Below are 20,093 nucleotides of genomic sequence, written 5' to 3'. Positions count from 1 at the left end.
CTCAAAGACCTGAAGACAAAAATTCCATTCAACCCAGCAATCCTATTACTGGGTATATACCTAAAGAAATACAAATCATTCTATTATAAAGACATGTGGGCTGGTCGTGGTGGCCTATGCCTGTAATCCCAGCACTTTGGGAGGCCAAGGCGGACAGATCACGGAGGTCAGGAGTTCAAGACCAGCCTGGCCAATATGGTGAAGCCCTGTCTCTACTAAAAATAGAAAAATTAGTCTGGCATGGTTATGGGTGCCTGTAATCCCAGCTACTCAGGGGGCTGAGTCAGGAGAATCACTTGAACCTGGGAGGAGGAGGTTGCAGTGAGCCAGGATCACGCCATTGCACTCCAGCCTGGGCAACAAAAGTGAAACTATCTCAAACAAGCAAACCAAAAACACAGTAAAGACATTCATGCGTATGTTCATTGCAACACTCTTCACAATAGCAAAAACACGGAACCAACCTAAATGCCCACCAATTATAGACTGGATAAAGAAAATGTGATATATACACATCAGGGAATACTATGCAGCCATAAAAAGCAACAAGATCATGTCCTTTGCAGGGATATGGATGGAGCTGGAGGCCATTATCCTTAGCAAACTAATGCAGGAATAGAAAACCAAAAACTTCATGTTCTCACTTATAAGTGGGAGCTAAATGATGAGAACTCATGGACACATAGAGGAGAATAACACACGCTGGGACCTACCGGAGGGCGGGGAGTGGGTGGAGGAAAAGGATTAGGAAAATAATTAATGGATACTTGGCTTAATAACTGGGTGATGAAATAGTCTATACAACAAATCCCCGTGACACATGTTTACCTATGTAGCAAACCTGCACATGTACCCTTAAACTTAAAAGTTAAAAAATATATTAAAAATAAATTTATATGTTCAACAGCAGAAGAAATCTGTTAAGTTACTAAAAAGTGAAAATGATACAGATGAATTATAAAATCAATAGGAATTGTTTTGACATAAAGCAAATTATAACAAAAGTTTCAAGTCATACCAGAAGCCATAATTCATTAAGAAAAATAGATCAATTTTTTCAAACTGAAATAATGAATAGGTTCTTGGACTGTTTGGAAACACAATTAATGAAAAGAATGATGCATAAAGGTACATTAAGAAAACAATAAACTCCAGATTTCACAATATTCTTCTAATATCACGCAAGATAACATACAATTCATAATATTATTCTAAACAAGTATATCAGTCTGCTGTGGCAAGCTAGTTACTGAGTGTTGTCAATTCAAAGAGTATTTAAAATTAGTCATTCATTAGAAATCTTGAAATACTTTGAAATTTTATAGCATATGCATAAAAGAATCTGGATTGCGGTTTTCCTAAATTGAATGACAATTCTAAAAATTTATGAGATAGCATCAATAACAAAAAGATGAATAAAACCCACATGTGCTTAGAAATTAAAAATAGGCTACTAAATAATGGTTCAAAGAAAAATACAAATTAAATTTAAAAACATTTAGAAATTAATTAAATTGAATATCAAAACTGGGACATACGAAAATTTGTGGAATGAGATGAAAATGCACTTTCAGAGGCTATTGTAGAAAATAATGATCGATTGAAAAGTAACAGGATAAGTGTCCAACTAATAGGTTAAAAACAGAACAACATAAGCCTACAAGAAGAAGAGAATAAAGACGAGAGCAGAAATCAACAAATTAGACAACAATTACAAATAGAACAGCAATGAAACCAAAGTTGGCTCTTCAAAAACATTTATTTATTTATTTATTTATTTATTTTATTTTTTATTATTATTATACTTTAAGTTCTAGGGTACATGTGCATAACTTGCAGGTTTGGTACATATGTATACTTGTGCCATGTTGGTGTGCTGCACCCATCAACTCGTCAGCAAACATTTATTTAAAAAATCAGTCTCTGCTAAGATTGATTAAGGAGAAGGAGAGACAGACAGACAGAGAGAGAACATGCCCAAATGAACAATACTAGGATTGAAAAGGGGTATAACTTCTGTTGTATCCATGGTCGTAATACTAAAGAGTGTTATAACCAAGCTTATGCCAATTTAAATTTGAAAATAAAGACAAAATACACAAAATCTTCAAAAAATATATCCCAAAACCAATACAAAAAGAAATGCATGCCTATTACATATGTGTGAATTTTATCAAACTTCATGAAATGAATAATTCCTATTAGAATTATTATCTTACAGAACTTATTATCTTATATAAGCTTATACAGAACTGTCAAAAGGAAAAACTTGGAAAGGAAAAACTTGGAAATGCATTTTACGAGGCAGTTTAACTTTGATCTTAAAACTAAAAAATTGTGTAAGAAAAGAAAATTATAGGTCAATCTAATTTAGGAACATGATGAAAAATTCTAAACAAAATATTAGCAAACTGAATCTAGCATATACAGAAAAATGAACTACATCAGGACTAAGTTGGGCATTTATTTAAAAAATGCAAGAGCAGTTTAATATTAGCAAACTCATGAATATCAGTTACCATATAAATATATTAAGGGAGAAAAATGTGGTAATTTTAACAGATATAGAATAAAAATTTTATGAATGTATAATTCATTTTTTATTTTTAAAACCCATCAAATTAGAAGCAGAAGATATTTTTTTTACCCTGATACAGAATACCCAAAGTTTGTATAATATATCATATTAGCCAGGCACTGTCACATGTGCTGTTGTCCCATCTACTAAGGAGGCTGAGGCAAGAGAATTTTCCTCCTAGGCTTGAGCCTGGTAGTTCAAGTCCAGCTTGTGCAACATAGCAAGACCCCCATCTCTAAAATATAAAATGAAATTACATAATCAGGAAAAGCAGGAAAACATTCACTTTTACTTAACATTGTATTAAACATCGTAAGCCAGTACAAAGGGTCAAGAGAAAAACTAATAGATACAAAGATTGGAAAGGAAGGAACAAAAACTATCATTTTTCATAGATGATATGTATACACAGAAAATCCAAAAGAATCTGTAGAAAAATATTGGAATTATGAGTTTGGCAAAGTGATTGGGCAAAAGATAAATGCATAAAAATCAATTCATTTATATACACCAGCCACAAAGAGCAAACGGCCTCTAAATATCCATTGACAATTGCAACAACAAAAAAATGTGCTTCAGCTGGATGTGGTGGCTCAAGCCTGTAATCCCAGCACTTTGGGAGGCCGAGACGGACGGATCACGAGGTCAGGAGATCGAGACCATCCTGGCTAACACGGTGAAACCCCGTCTCTACTAAAAAATACAAAAAACTAGCCGGGCGAGGTGGTGGGCACCTGTAGTCCCAGCTACTTGGGAGGCTGAGGCAGGAGAATGGTGTAAACCCGGGAGGCGGAGCTTGCAGTGAGCTGAGATCCGGTCACTGCACTCCAGCCCGGGCCACAGAGCAAGACTCTGTCTCAAAAAAAAAAAAAAAAAAAAAGTGCTTCAAAGCAATCTCACAAAAAATACGCAAGACCTTTATGGAAAAACGATAAAACATTACTGAAAGATGTAAAAGAAGAACTTGATAGAGAAAGATTCCATGTTCATGAAAAGGAAGACTCAATACTCTAAATATGTCAGTACTCCCCAAATTGATCCATAGTTTTAATACAGCACAATTCAAATCCCAACAGTGTTTTTGTTGGAAATTGACAAACAAATTTTAAAAGGTGTACAGAATAGCAATGTGCCAAGAATTATAACACTTCTGATGAAGAGGAATAAGGTAGATGTACTTGCCTACTAAATATTAAAATTTTTAAAACTCTAATAATTAAGGTAGTATTGTCTTGGTGCAGGAAGACAAATTGACAAGTGGAACAGAACAGAGCTAGGAATCAGATATCTGATGTATAGTAGAGATTGTATTGTACTTCTGTGGGGAAAAGAAAGGATGAGATGGTCAATAAAGATGTGAAGATAACTGGTTGTCTCTAAAAGAAGTTGGATTCCCACATCATTAGTCCTCTAGGGCTGTCATAACAAAATACCATAGACTGAGCAGCTTAAACAACAGATGTTTATTTTCTCACAGTTCTGGAGGCTGGAAGTCCAATATCAAGGTGCTGGCAGGGTGGGGTTCTCGTAAAACCTTCCTCTTTGACTCACGGATGGCTGCTTTTTTTCTGTGTTTTCACCTGGTCTTTCCTCTATACTCACGCATCCCTGGTGTGTGCGCATCTCTCTCTTCTTAAAAGGCCAAAGTCCTATTGGATCTGGGCACCACCCTAATAACCTTTAACATTAATTACCTCCTTAAAAGCCCTATCTCCAAATATAATCACATTGAGGGTTAAAGCTTCAATATATAAATTTTGGGGGGACATGATTCTGTCTATAAACCTACAATATACTAGTAGAAATAAAAACTTATTCCAGATTGATCAAAGATTACATATGAAAGACAAAACTTTAAAACTTACTACAAGTGGATGTAAGACATGAAACAACAGTTTTTGTACATTGGACATCAGGCAGCTCAAGACAGCAATCCCTGATAAAATAGAAATTTACAAAGCCCCAGAATTGCTCCCAAATTAATGCTTAAAGGCAGCTTCCAGGCTGCAGTGCAGGAATGAGGATCTCAAACAGCCTGCAGGCTCCCAGTGTTAAGGGGACAGAGCTAAGGATTCGGAGTAGCCAACGCAGCTAGAATTTGTAGGACTGAGTAGCAGAAAAATTGTTGCACAGAGAAGAGATCTGCACAGACAGAGCTCCAGATATCTGCAGAGGGTTCCCCTTGAATCTTCAGTTAACTATTGATCAGTGAATGTATATGCTGAGAACCAGAGAAAGAATCACCAGAAAGGAACAGGTGTGATAATCTCCAGAGATCACACGAAGGGCTATTGAAGTCAGAATGGAAAAAACTGTATTAGATAGGGCCATAGAGTACTCAGAAAGGCATTGCTTCACTAATGGGGCCAAGTTGGCTCTAGACTAAATGCTACTGTGTTCCCACCTGAATGACCTTAAAAGCAAGCATTGAAAACATCAAATTGTTTTTAAGTAGCTTAACTGCTTCTCAGAACAAATTTCAAGAATATATAAAGGAATGAAGAAATGTCCTGCAAGGAACAATATGAAATTCAAAATGTCTGACATCCATTCAAAATTGCCAGGCATGCAAAGGAGAAGAATATGATCTATAATGAGGAGAAAAATCCGTCAATAAAAACAGACCTAATTAAATGGATTACAGAATTAGTGGACAAGGATGTTAAGGCAGCTACAAAAAGTATACTTCATATGTTCTGGAAGATAGAGGGCAACATGAGCATTTTAAGAAGAGATATGAAAGAGATTTTTAAAAAATATTTTTAAATTTTAAAAATAATGGGTCTTTTTAGACCCAAATCAAATTGCTAGTTATGAAAAATACAGTCATTAACAAGAGTTGATGCTGTAGAAGAAAAGGTTAGTAAATTTGAAGACATGGCAGTGGAAACCATTCAAAATGAAACACAGAGAGGAAAAAAGACAAAACAAACCGAAAAGCACAGTGCATCACTGAGTATGTGACAATGTGTAATTGGAGTTTCTGAAAGAGAAAAGAAGAAAGAAGGAAGAGCATAAAAAGAATTGGAGAAATAATGGCTGAAAATATTATAAATTTCATAAAATTTATTGAAATTTTATTCCAATTTTAACTAACAAAGGTCTCATGGATTCTTTCTTTCTTTTTCTTTTTTTGAGACAGTCTCGTTCTGTCATCCAGGCTGGAGTGCAGTGGCACAATCTCAGCTTACTGCATCCTCTGCCTCCTGGGTTCAAAAGATTCTCGTGCCTCAGTCTACCAAGTAGCAGGGATTATAGGCATGTGTCACCACGCCCAGCTAATTTTTTTTTATTTTTTAGTAGAGATGGGGTTTCACCATGCTGGCCAATCTGGTCTTGAACTCCTGACTTCAAGTGATCCTCCCACTTCAGCCTCCAAAAGTGCTGGGATTATAGGCGTGAGCCACCGGCACCCAGCCAGATTATTTCCTGAAGCCATTCAAGACAGTCATTAGAAACTACAGAAACAAGGAATCTGATTTTTTTATGTACCCACGAAAAGACAGTAGCTTGTGATGAACTCAGAAAAAGAGAACGAGAGAGACAGAAGTATACAAAAGATGGGAAGTGGCAGGTATCTCCTATTTCTTCAGAACAGCTTTGGGTGATTTAATTCCAACTCACTGATGATTTTAGATCTGGAACATCTCTGAGAGATCATCTCATCTAATTTCCTTGGCTTATACATTCAAGAACTGAGAATCAAGATATTAAATGACTTGTCCAAGGTCACATAAAATGTTAGTTACAGAATTGTCACTAGCACTTAAGTTCCTTGATTTCTAGTACTCTAGACGCTAGTACTCTAGAAGCACTCTAGGCTTTCCAGTCAATCAGAGGACAAAAAAAAAAAAAAAAAAAAAAAATCCCTCTCTCTCTCTTTTTTTTTTTTTTTTTAAACCCTGGGCCAACCATAGGGTACCCCCAATGTATAAGTAAAATTCTCTGATCACATTACTCATTTCAGAGAATAGCTATGAAAATGTGAATTTGCTTAGAGGATGGAGAGTCTGGTTTTAACTGGTTGTGAGGTTTGGTTGAGCATCAATGAGAGAAAAGTACCTAGCAGTGGCTCTGGGGACCTGGGACACTATCACAGGACTGAGGGCAAAACTATTTTCTCAATAATGCTAAGACGCTATTTGCCTTTTCATATTCCCTCTTTTGTAAATACACAATAGAATGTTCTAGAGTCTACATGACGTGTGATATCACAGCAGATTGAATGTACAAGCAGCTATGACACTATAGCCATCTTCTATTGTTAGGCATTAGAAAATTTGCAAAAATGAAAATGTCATTCTCACTATTTTTTTTGGAAAAATAATTTTTTCATAAAATATGTTAACATGTAATGGGTTTGTTATTGCTATTTTAAAATATATAAGAAATAAATATTTTAAAACTTCCCTCAGTCTTCTAATTTAATAAGTAGTCATAGGTATAGTCCATATAAATAAAAGTTTCTTGGAGTCCTTGATAATTTTTAAGAGTGAAAAGGGATCCTGGCCAGTTGCATGGCTCACGCTTGTAATCCCAGCTCTTTAGGAGGCCAGAGCTGGCGGATCACGAGGTCAGGAATTCAAGACCAGCCTGACCAATATGGTGAAACCCCATCTCTACTAAAAATACAAAAAACTAGTTGGGCGTGGTGGTGCATACCTGTAGTCCCAGCTACTTGGGAGGCTGAGGCAGGAGAATCACTTGCACCCGGGAGGTGGAGGTTCCAGTGAGCTGAGATCATGCCACTGCACTCCAGCCTGGGCAACAGAGCAAGATTCCATCTCAAAAAAAGTCCTAAAACAAAGAAGTTTGAGAATGGCTATTATACCAGGTTTCCAAAATCATGCCGAAGAATTTATCTTTCACTATCAGGCTCATTATTGAAGAGTTTTGAGCAGGGAAGTGTCATAATCAGAGTCGGGCTTTAGTGAAGACTTGCCTGGCGATTTATGGATGGATAGATAATGAAGAAGGGAATGAAAAAACAATCAGAAGGCTATAAAAATGCAGTTGAGAATTGGGGATATAATGGATATGAGAAGGAGGCAAAACGACATAGCAGTGGAACTTATGGGAGAAAGAGTGATGAGATTCAAGGGTCACTGGAGAGAAAAATGACCAATATGTTACCTAGATGACCAAAAGAGTGGCAGTACCATTAACAAAAATAAAAAATTAAGAGGATGAGTTTTAAGTTTTGAGCTGCTAATATTGAAGTAAAATTGTGACTATCACCTGCAGAGAGTTGGAAGTGTGGGACTAGAATTTAAGAAAGGTTAGTTCATGTTGGACAGGTGGAGTTAGATGGTGTTTGAGGTTTGGGAAGCTGAAAAATTCCCCAGGGAGATGAGGGGGTGTGGGCTGGAGAAAGAGAGGGGGAACAAGAGACCCCATAGGGTCAATAGGGGAGGTGCTAATCCTAAAGGTAGAATTAGCACTGTGATTTTGCAATGCCTCTGAAACCAGGAGGAGTGCTTCTAGAAGGAGAAAGACGAGTTAATGGTATCCAGAAACCCATAGGGGTAGGAACTAAAATAATTTCTGTGATGTCTCAGGAATCTTCAAATATAATTTTATTGGAGTGGTGGATGTGAGTCAAATTTCAGAGGGCGAAGGAATGAGTGTGGGTTGGGAAACTCCAAAAAGAAGTTTGACCATAAGAAAATAGAGTGAGAGAAAATGGTAACCAACCCAGAGAATGGATAAACTCTGAGGATAAAAACATGCAAGGAAAGAAAGAAAAAAAAAATCCTACAAAAACTTACTGTTTGGAGTCAGAAAGAGGAAGCCTGAAAAGGGGGAAGGATTGGTTAGTGCCCAGGAAAACGAGATAGGCTAGAATTGGGGGGTAGGGGGTGGTGGGAACGGGTAACAATGTCCAAGGCAGCAGAAGTCCAGAAACACCTGGGGAAATATCAGGATCAGATATGCCCGGATTCCATTCCTGACAAAAACAAAACATGAAAAGCTTATATGCATAGAAAACTCCTGGAGGTTTTATAATAGTAAACTTTCACAAGTAGTTTCCTCTGAAAAGTAGGACTCATGGAGATTTCCTTTTTGTATCTATTCTTCTGTATAATTGGAGTTTGGAATTTTTAAGATCACGAATCCATATTTATTTACAATTTAAAATATTCAAATTTTTAGCAATCTGTGTCAAGTTCAAAAATTTAAACAATTTGACCTTGAATGAGAAGGAAAAATTGAAGAAGGTATCTCTTACTATATATATATATATAGAATTTCTTCATGTGCATAAACTTCTTGTATAATTTAAAAAATTGTAAGAGAAAATATTGTCATAAGGAAGAAAAATAAATAGTTGGTATTGTGTTCTATAACATTCACCTTTTAGTTCTGGGCAGGAGGATATAATGTCCTTGCCCTCAGAGAGTAAAGAGACAGGACATGATGCAAAATAGCTTCTAAATCCCAGCCCAGTGTACAGAGTGGAAACATCGTGGGACAAATTAAAAGAATTAACTCTAAAGCTACATCTAAAGCCTTTAAGGTGCCTGTCATATGGTAGCCACTCAATAAATATTAGTTGTTATGACTTGTCAAGTTATATTTATATTTAGTATGTTATAAAATGTAAATGTAGTAGCCTTAGGCCTCTAATAATTCCATTAATATTTACAGAACCCAATGCCTGCACATGTGCCAGAGATGAGAAAATGAATGAGATATTATCCTTTCCTTAGAAGCTAATTGGCAAACAAAATATAAAAAGATATATAATAATGCAGGTCAGGGTATGCCATGTTCCAAATATGTGATCCAGACAAAAGTGGTTCTGCAATTTGAAGATTAGAAAAATCACAGAGGACAGGAGCAATTAGGAAAAGCACTGCAGAGATAAGATATGAATGGACCTTGGAGAATATTAAAGGAGAGAAAAGGGCATCCTAGGGGGGAAAATGTGATGAACAGAGACTAGAAACAAAAAAATATGTGTGGTCTAAATATAATTTGTTATCCTGGATGGGATCCTGAAACAGCAAAAGGACTGTTGTATGAAAACTGATGTTTAGTCAAAAGTAATATACTGATATTGTTTTCTTAACTTTCACAAATGTATCATGATAATGTAAGATGTTAACATTGGAGAAACTGGATAAAGAGTACACATATAGGCACTCTCCATACCAACTTTATATTTTTTTCTGTACATCTAAAAATTATCCCAAATTAAAATTTATCTTTAAAACTGTGCATGGTAAGTTCATGAACTAGTGAGTAAATGAATACAGCCAAAGCTCAGAATTTAGTTAGAAAGATAATGATAAATTAAGACGAACAGGTGAGTAAGTCCTAGATTGCAGAAGACTTTGAATGCCTGGCTAAAGATTTCTGATTTAATTCTGCAGTTCATGCAGTGTCACTGAAAGTAGCAGAGCAATGAGGTGTTTGAAGGATAAAGGAGCCTTCGAATAGGTGGCCCAGAAAGTCTTATGTCACCAGCATCATTGACTTCCATTTGTGCAACATCACATTTTCTAAAAACCACCACAAATGGCACACTCACATATTCTCATTCATATTTTCCTCAGTTATTAAATGCTAATGTTCAGTAAAAATACCAGGTGATGGGAGAGAAGCAAACAATGTAGCCCTCCCTTCATGAATAATGAAGCCCTAAGTAATGATGATTTGGTCCCACTCAATATCCATAGTGCTAGAAGCAGACTTTTCTCTATGAAAAGTTAGTGTTGTGATGAGCTTCCACTTCTTTTACTGTCAGCCAAAAACAGTTCCTTGAAGGATATTGCTTCACTGTAGGAAAAATCATTTAAAAGATCCTCCAAGTTGTGCAGATGTAAGGCAAACAGACAATCTTTGCCTGTGAGAGTTTGTGTGTAGGTGTAAGTGTCCAAAATGAGCATGTGTTTGTTGCTTAACAACATCTGCTTTTCTCCTTTGCATGAAATAGGGAGATTCATTGTTGGGTGTGCCGAGGTAGTCCAGTGGCAGGAAGAGATGCTAAGACAGACCAAACAAGGATTTATGGAGAAGACTTATGTGTCCAGCATGACAAGAGGCTGGGATTGGGCTCTTTTCTAGCCTTGGTCCCCCTGGCTTGGTGCTAAGCGTTGAAGGGAAAAATAGATGAGTGTGTGAATGTGATCTAAAATAGATGTGATCTCAGAGCTCCAGAGGGACACTGCTGGGGTGATGGGAAGAAGAGAGCTGAATCAGTAGGAGCATCACAGCAGTCACAAACAAATGTCCTGATATCAGAATGTGTGGGACCCATCTTTAACCTCATGTAGCAGAGACCAAGCCAAGGCGTTAGTGGATTGTTCATACTTCCCAGATTTCTCTTTCTTCCTGGCTTTTTGTAGGACTGATCTCCTTTGAACTGAGTAAGTTCCTAGTGTTCTTACCCAAGCAGGCTGGCTGCAGGAGGCCTTAGGAAATAAGTGGACTTCCTATCACTAAGGGCAAGTGGTGATCAAGCAAGAAGTTGAATAAATAAATGTGAGGCAATTGTGTATGTATTCCAAGCTAGCAAAGTGGATCATTCCAGATACACTATTGATGTGAATTTCTACAAAGTGAGTCATTTCCCCTATGGTCTTTTTTAACATTTCTTAAAGGTATTTCCACAACACTTGCAGTTCAGTGCACTGTTTTTGAGAATGTAAGAAGCAGAGTGCACAACCTACCTATGAGAAAAATGGACTCAGGATAGGAATGAGAGAGCTTCATGAAGTGAAAACCTGCATGTACTAGTCTGATTCTTTTTTCTGCTTGTGTAGGACACACTACCGTGCTGCCTGTTTGAAGCCACCTCACAGGATAATTGCAAGAGCCACTGGGACATTGGTTCCATGAAAGGAAGAGTTCTGTGTTGCTTATTGACCTATACCAGGGCCTGGTAGATGCTCAGTAAATATTTACTGAATAAACCAATGAATCTAGTGAACTAAGGGACATCAGAGTATCTAAATACTACAAAGTAGGATTGAAGACTGTTGATGGTTAATGTCTGTCCACTGAAAACACTATTAGGGAGGGAGAAATTTTCTGGGAGAAGATTGTCAGGAGGAAAGAATACATTAATACAAATACACAGGGGAGAAAGCTTATGTAATGGAGGGCTCTAGTCTAAGTCCCTTTAAGCTAAATTGAGCCAAGAGCGTTGTCTTACTGATGAGTATTCCTTTGTAGAGGAAATAGAGATCTTTGAGAAGTGGAAGTAAACCTCAATTTTCTGGGCCTGATGCTAGATATTCTAGCACATTAAAGATGTCAGACAAAGGAGATGACACCTTAAGATTTATTCCAGATTGTATATTTTCCTCCATTTGTGGGTTAGATTGTATATTTTTCTCCTTTTGTGGGTTGAGAAAGTAATAGAGAATGTGGGGAAAGAAAGTTTCTGCTGTTCGCTCTATAATTTTAGGAGCTACACTATCTGGGAAGCTTGGGGTCTAACTAATCCTGTGATATCTAGACTAAGTAAGAAGAAATGGGTGGATCTCCAGGTAAAGGAAGATGGTAAGATGTATCTTGTCCAAGGGTTCTTGTAGCTGAGTATACACTAGTAGTTGATTACCTCAAAGAGTAACTGAAAGGGCCAGGGTAGCTCTACTTACTGGGAAAGAGGGACATTTTATATTTGATTTGAAATGTTTGTTATACTGTCAGAAAATGCTATTGTTACAGATTTTCTGGGACTCTATACTACACTTCTCCCATTCTAATGGTGAGAATGACCTAGTAAGTCAACCGTATCTTGCCATTTATAATTTGGGAAGAGTTTTGAAAAGGCACAGGATATCTCTGGTCTACAAAGGTTATACCTCGTTCAGAAAAAATTGGAGGCACCCGGGTGCAGTGACTCACACCTGTAATCCCAGCACTTTGGGAGGTCAAAGAGGGTGGATCACCTGAGGTCAGGAGTTTGAGCCCAGCCTGGCCAACATGGTGAAACCTCATCTCTACTAAAAATACAAAAAATTAGCCAGGTGTGTAATCCCAGCTACTTAGGAGGCTGAGGCGGGAGAATTCCTTGAACCCAGGTTCAAGAGGTTACAGTGAGCCGAGATTGCACCCCTGTACTCCAGCCTGGGCAATACAGCGAGACTCCATCTCAAAAAAAGGAAAAGAAAAAGAAAAAATTTGAGGCTTTTCTGCAACAGCAGGCATTTCTTTTCTCTCTCTTTATTTTTTATTTATTTATTTATTTATTTATTTTTGAGACATGGTCTTGCCCTGTCACCCAAGCTAGAGCACAGTGACATGATCATAGCTCACTATAGTCTCAAACTCCTGGACTCAAGTAATCTTCTTTCCTCAGCCTCCCAAAGTGGTGGGATTATAAGTGCCAGCCACCACTCCTGGTTAACTATAGGAATTTCAAAGCATAGGAGTTTGAAAGACTGAAATAGCTATGGGCTTCAAAAATCATGTGTGGGAAATAAACACAGTTAGAAAATTTACTTATGCAGGGCTGGGTTCTCACTACTGTAAAAAAGTAGAGGTAAAATTTAACAGAAAATAATGTTCTACAGTTTCTGTGCATTTTCTTTTTAATGAAAATACTATTTAGGTGTCTGCAAAGCCATTTTGATAATAGAATAACAGGTAGTGAGATCATTTTATACAATTAGCATAACTGACATTAAGAAAATGTAGATGGCACCAAGTGCAGGGGCTCACACCTGTTATCCTAGCACTTCAGGATTGTCTGAGGCCAGGAGTTCAACACAGTGAGACTCCGCAAAAATAAAGTAAAAAATTAGCTGGGCATGGTGGCACACGCCTGTAGCCCTAGCTACTCAGGAGGCTGAGGCAGGAGGATCACTTAAGCCCAGGAGTTGAAGGTTACAATGAGCTATGATCATGCCACTGCACTCTAGCCTGGGTGACAGAGTGAGATCTTAAATAAAGGAACACAGAGAAAGACAGAGAGAAAGAGAGAAGGAAAGAGGGAAGGGAGGGAAGGGAAGGGAAGGGAAGCGAAAGGAAGGGAAGGGAAGGAGGAAGGGAGGGAGCAAGGAAGGAAGAAAAAAGGGAAGGAGGGAGGGATGGGGGAGGAGGGGAGGGAGGGAGGGATGGGAAGGAAGAATGACCCATAGTCATCTTATGCATGTCTTGCTCCAGATGTAGAATCAGTCATTTCTCCAAAATGTTTTAGTTTCTTTAAATGGGGAATGTTATTTAGAGGTCACAATCTGGGTGTGAAAGACATTCATTGCTATTGCATTGGTAATTGTTTGTAAAACTTTTTCTTCAAACGAGCCAGGGAATATGTATTTTTAGACAAAGTACATCATGAGTTCATACTGATATTCTCAGTTCAAAATTAAGGTTAAAGTAGTTTTAATTAAACTGTTTAAATTTGTATTTCTATTGCTTTTCTTTTATGTGGAAAAGCTTGGTTGATGACAATGTTAAAGTAATTACTTTTTGTTACCCCGTCATATGTTGCTAATGATATGGATACATTCTGAGATATGCATTGTTAGGTGATTTCATTGTTGTGTGAACATCATAGACTGTACTTACACAAACCCAGATGGTATAGCCTACTACACACCTAGGCTATATGCTGTAGCCTATTGTTCCTAGGCTATAAATCTATGCAGCATGTTACTGTAATGAATACTGGAAAAGGTCCAGTAAAAATACAATAGGAAAAGTATTTCCCTCACTGGCATCCTGGACATGGGTTGTCTCCAGGAGCACTCAGGCCAGTGGACAGTGAGGGTGCAAGTTACAATTTGGATATAAAACCATTTTTCTAGTTCATCTTAGAGAAGACTGTTGACACACTAATTGGAATGGTTCCAATAGTCTACCTTGCAAGACACTTCAGATTCAAAGAATTTCCTTTGTAAAAACAACAAGGGAGGCATCACAGTTTTCCATTTACATCAACAACTTCAAGTTCTAACCATGGAAAATTCGGAGAAGACTGAAATGGTTCTCCTAGCTGTAGCTCCATCAGTCCTATCACCAACAGGCACCTCAGGTTGTTTGAGCTGGCCAAGGACTATATGAATGGAACACGAAGATATAGAATTGTCAAAGGCATGATATTTCCTGTTGGTGATGCTTATAAGAAGAAAGGACTCATTCCTGCCCATCACCGGGTCATCATAGCCGAACTTGCCACCAAGAATTCCAAATGAGTGGAAGTTGATACATGGGAAAGTCTTCAGAAAAAGTGAAAAGAGACTGTTATGGTGCTAAAACACCATTAGGAGAAACTGGAGGCTAGTAACTATGATCACCAGCAGAACTCACCTACGCCAGAAAGGCTGGATGGAAGAGGAGATGAACTGAACAAAGGCAAGATTCTAGTAAAAAAAAAAAAATAATCCCTAGAGCCAAAATCAAAAGGTGCACCAAAGGTCAAGCTGCTGTGTGGGGCAGATTTACTGGAGTGCTTTGGTGTTCCTAATTTGTGGAAAAGTGAAGACAACACCCAAATTGTGGGAGACTATGGGCTCATATGTATTCGGGCTGGAAATGATGCTCAGAAATTCATCCATGACTCTAATGTGCTATGAAAACACCAGAGCAACATTAATGTGGTAAATGAATGGATCACTAATGATAGCTCATCCACAAAAATCTGGAGAGCCCTTAGAAGGGGCAGAGCGTTCACTACTTGCTACCAGATCTTGTTCAAGAATGCATTGAAAAAGCATAATTTGTATAGCTCTGAGAATGAAGACAGGAATGCTAGGGTCATCCTGGCCCCTTTGTAGAGAAATACTGCAGAAGCTAAGTCATAGAAATCCTCCAGCATGATGCTTTGCACTTCCTTTTTGAGTATTTGCAACAATCTGGGTGTTAGTGACAGGAAAAAGAAATTGTGATCCTGTTGCTTAAACTAAAGCTTATAAGTTTAGTAAAAATCAGTGGTAAGGTAAAATCAACATCTTTTCTTTTCTTAATTTTTACCAGAAGGTGCTAAGATGAATGTTTTCTGTATTTTTTTTTTTTTTTTTTTCAGACAGAGTTTCACTCCGTCACCCAGGCTGGAGTACAGTGGCACGATCTTGGCTCACTGCAACCTCCACCTCCCAGGTTCAAGCAATTCTCGTGCCTCAGCCCCCTGAGTAGCTGGGACTACAGGCATACACCACCATGCCTGGCTAATTTTTTGTATTTTTAGTAGAGATGAGTTTTCACCATGTTGGCCAGGCTGGTCTTGAACTCCTGACCTCAGGTGATCCACCCACCTCAACCTCCCAAAGTGCTGGGATTATATGCATGAGCCACCACACCCAGGCTGTTTGATCTTTTAAAAAATATATATGTATATATAAATCTCTTTATCTTTCAAACAAGAGATTGGCAGCACACTAAAACCAGAAGAATTTTCTGTGAAACTAACTACAAATAAGCAGTAAAAAAGTACATCCTAGCTCTACCACATAAAAGAAGCAAAGTGTGAAAAGCAAAAGTTCATTTAAAATTCTAACTAAGAGATTTTTGGGTTTCAAGATGGCCGAATAGGAACAGCTCCAGTCTACAGCTCCCAGCATGAGCAATGCAGAAGATGGATGATTTCTGCATTTCCAACTGAGGTACCAGGTTCATCTCACTGGGGCTTGTTGGACAGTGGGTACAGCCCACAGAATGTGAGCCGAAGGAGGGTGGGGCATCGCCTCACCCGGGAAGCACAAGAGGTCAGGGAATTCCCTTTTCTAGCCAAGGGAAGCTATGACAGACGGTACCTGGAAAACTGGAACACTCCCACCCTAATACTGCGCTTTTCCAATGGTCTTAGCAAACGGCGCACCGGGAGATTCTGTCCTGCGCCTGGCTCAGAGGGTCCCACACCCACGGAGCCTTGCTCACTGCTAGCACAGCAGTCTGAGATCAAACTGCAAGGTGGCAGTGAGGCTGGGGGAGGAGTGTCCACCATTGCTGAGGTTTGAGTAGGTAAAAAAAGCAGCCAGGAAACTCGAACTGGATGGAGCCCACCACACCCCAAGGAGGCCTGCCTGCCTCTGTAGACTCCACCTCTAGGGGCAGGGCGTAGCTGAACAAAAGGCAGCAGAAACTTCTGCAGACTTAAATGTCCCTGTCTGACAGCTTTGAAGAGAGTAGTGGTTCTCCAGGCATGGAGTTTGAGATCTGAGAACAGACAGTCTGCCTCCTCAAGTGGGTCCCTTACCCACGAGTAGCCTAACTGGGAGACACCTCCCAGTAGGGGCCAACTGACACCTCATACATACAGCCAGATGCCCCTCTGAGATGAAGCTTCCAGAGGAAAGATCAGGCAGCAACATTTGCTGTTCTGCAATATTTGCTGTTCTGCAGCCCCCGCTGGTGATACCCAGGCAAAAAGGGTGTGGAGTGGATCTCCAGCAAACTCCAACAGACCTGCAGCAGAGGGTCCTGACTGTTAGAAGGAAAACTAACAAACAGAAAGGACATCCACACCAAAACCCCATCTGTACGTCACCATCATCAAAGACCAAAGGTAGATGAAACCACAAAGATGGGGAGAACCAGAGCAGAAAAGCTGAAATTTCAAAAATCAGAGTGCCTCTTCTCCTTCAAAGGAATGCAGCTCCTCACGAGCAATGAAACAAAGCTGGATGGAGAATGACTTTGATGAGTTGACAGAAGTAGGCTTCAGATGATCGGTAGTAACAAACTTCTCTGAGCTAAAGGAGGATGTTCGAACCCATCACAAAGAAGCTAAAAACCTTGAAAAAAGATTAGACAAATGGCTAACTAGAATAAATAGCATAAAGAAGACATTAAATGACCTGATGGAGCTGAAAACCATGGCACAAGAACTACGTGACAAATGCACAAGCTTCAGTAGCCGATTTGATCAAGTGGAAGAAAGGGTATCAGTGATTGAAGACCAAATGAATGAAATGAAGTGAGAAGAGAAGTTTAGAGAAAAAAAGAGTAAAAAGAAATGAACAAAGCCTCCAAGAAATGGGACTATGTGAAAAGACTAAATCTACATCTGATTGGTGTACCTGAAAGAGATGGGGAGAATGGAACCAACTTGGAAAACACTCTTCAGGATATTACTGGAGAACTTCCCCAACCTAGCAAGGCAGGCCAACACTCAAATTCAGGAAATACTAAGAATGCCACAAAGATACTCCTTGAGAAGAGCAACCCCAAGACACATAACTGTCAGATTCACCAAAGATGAAATGAAGGAAAAAATGTTAAGGGCAGCCAGAGAGAAAGGTCGGGTTATCCACAAAGGGAAGCCCATCAGACTAACAGTGGATCTCTCAGCAGAAACTCTACCAGCCAGAAAAGAGTAGGGGCCAATATTCAACATTCTTAAAGAAAAGAATTTTCAACCCAGAATTTCATATCCAGCCAAACTAAGCTTCATAAGTGAAGGAGAAATAAAATCCTTTACAGACAAGCAAATGCTGAGAGACTTTGTCACCACCAGGTCTGCCTTACAAGAGCTCCTGAAGGAAGCACTAAACATGGAAAGGAAAAACCGGTACCAGTCACTGCAAAAATATGCCAAATTGTAAAGACCATCGATGCTAGGAAGAAACTGCATCAATTAACAGGCAAAAAATTAACCAGGAAACATCATAATGACAGGATCAAATTCACACATAACAATATTACCCTTAAATGTAAATGGGCTAAATGCTCCAATTAAAAGACACAGACTGGCAAATTGGATCAACAGTCAAGACCCATCCGTGTGTTGTATTCAGTAGATGCATCTCATGTGCAAAGAAACACATAGGCTCAAAATAAAGGGATGCAGGAAGTCTACCAAGCAAATGGAAAAAAAAAAAAGAGGGGTCATAATGCTAGTCTCTAATAAAACAGACTTTAAACCAACAAAGATTAAAAGAGACAAAGAAGGCCATTACATAACGTTAAAGGGATCAATTCAACAAGAAGAGCTAACTAGCCTAAATACATATGCACCCAATACAGGAGCACCCAGATTCACAAAGCAAGTCCTTAGAGACCTACCAAGAGACTTAGACTCCCACACAATAATAATGGGAGACTTTAACACCCCACTGTCAACATTAGACAGATCAATGAGACAGAAACTTAATAAGGATATCCAAGACTTGAACTCAACTCTGCACCAAGCGGACCTAATAGACATCTACAGAACTCTCCACCCCAAATCAATAGAAAATACATTCTTCTCAGTACCACATCGCACTTACTCCAAAATTGACCACATAATTGGAAGTAAAGCACTGCTCAGCAAATGTAAAAGAACAGAAATCACAACAAACTGTCTCTCAGACCACAGTGCCATCAAATTAGAACTCCAGATTAAGAAACTCATGCAAAACCACACAACTACATGGAAACTGAACATACTGCTCCTGAGTGACTACTGGGTGCATAACGAAATGAAGGCAGAAATAAAGAAGTTCTTTGAAACCAATGAGAACAAAGACATAATGTGCCAGACTCTCTGGGACACATTTAAAGCAGTGTGTAGAGGGAAATTTATAGCATTAAATGCCCACAAGAGAAAGCAGGAAAGATCTACAATTGACACCCTAACATCACAATAAAAAGAACTAGAGAAGCAAGAGCAAACACATTCAAAAGCTAGTAAAAGGCAAGAAATGACTAAGATCAGAGCAGAACTGAAGGAAATAGAGACACAAAAAAACCCTTCAAAACATCAATGAATCCAGGAGCTGGTTTTTTGGAAAAATCAACAAAATTGATGGACCACTAGCAAGACTAGTAAAGAATAAAAGAGAGAAGAATCAAATAGATGCAATAAAAATGATAAAGGGGATATCATCACTGATCCTCCAGAAATACAAACTACCACAGAGAACACTATAAACACCTCTATGCAAATAAACTAGAAAATATGGAAGAAATGGATAAATTCCTGGACATATACACCCTCCCAAGACTAAACCAGGAAGACGTTGAATCCCTGAATAGACCAATAACAGGCTCTGAAAATGAGGCAATAATTAATAGCCTACCAACCAAAAAAAGTCCAGGACCAGACAGATTCACAGCCGAATTCTACCAGAGGTACAAAGAGGAACTGGTACCATTCTTTCTGAAACTATTCCAATCAATAGGAAAAGAGGAAATCCTCCCTAACTCATTTGATGAGGCCAGCATCATCCTGATACCAAAACCTGGCAGAGACACACACAAAAAAGAGAATTTTACACCAATATCCCTGATGAACGTCAACGCAAAAATCCTCAATAAAATAGTGGCAAACCGAATCCAGCAGCACCTCAAAAAGCTAATCCACCACTATCAAGTTGGCTTCATCCCTGGGATGCAAGGCTGCTTCAACATATGCAAATCAATAAATATAATCCATCATATAAACAGAATCAAATCCGCACAACTACATGGAAACTGAACAACTTGCTCCTGAATGACTACTGGGTAAATAACAAAATGAAGGCAGAAATAAAGATGTTCTTTGAAACTAATGAGAACAAAGACACAATGTACCAGAATCTCCAGGACACATTTAAAGTAGTGTGTAGAGGGAAATTTATAGCACTAAATGCCCACAAGA

The 20,093-nt window shown here is 38.6% G+C and overlaps 1 pseudogene; it reads left to right on the top strand.

The window, feature by feature from the left end:
• Positions 1-14,491: 14,491 nt before the first annotated feature.
• On the top strand, positions 14,492-15,336 carry LOC111552111 (annotated as a pseudogene).
• Positions 15,337-20,093: the final 4,757 nt, after the last annotated feature.

The sequence above is a fragment of the Piliocolobus tephrosceles genome, chromosome 3 (assembly GCF_002776525.5).
Source record: "Piliocolobus tephrosceles isolate RC106 chromosome 3, ASM277652v3, whole genome shotgun sequence".
Classification (NCBI taxonomy): Eukaryota; Metazoa; Chordata; class Mammalia; order Primates; family Cercopithecidae; genus Piliocolobus; species Piliocolobus tephrosceles.
Note: the sequence above shows the minus strand (reverse complement) of the source record. Positions and strands in the feature narration are given on the sequence as shown.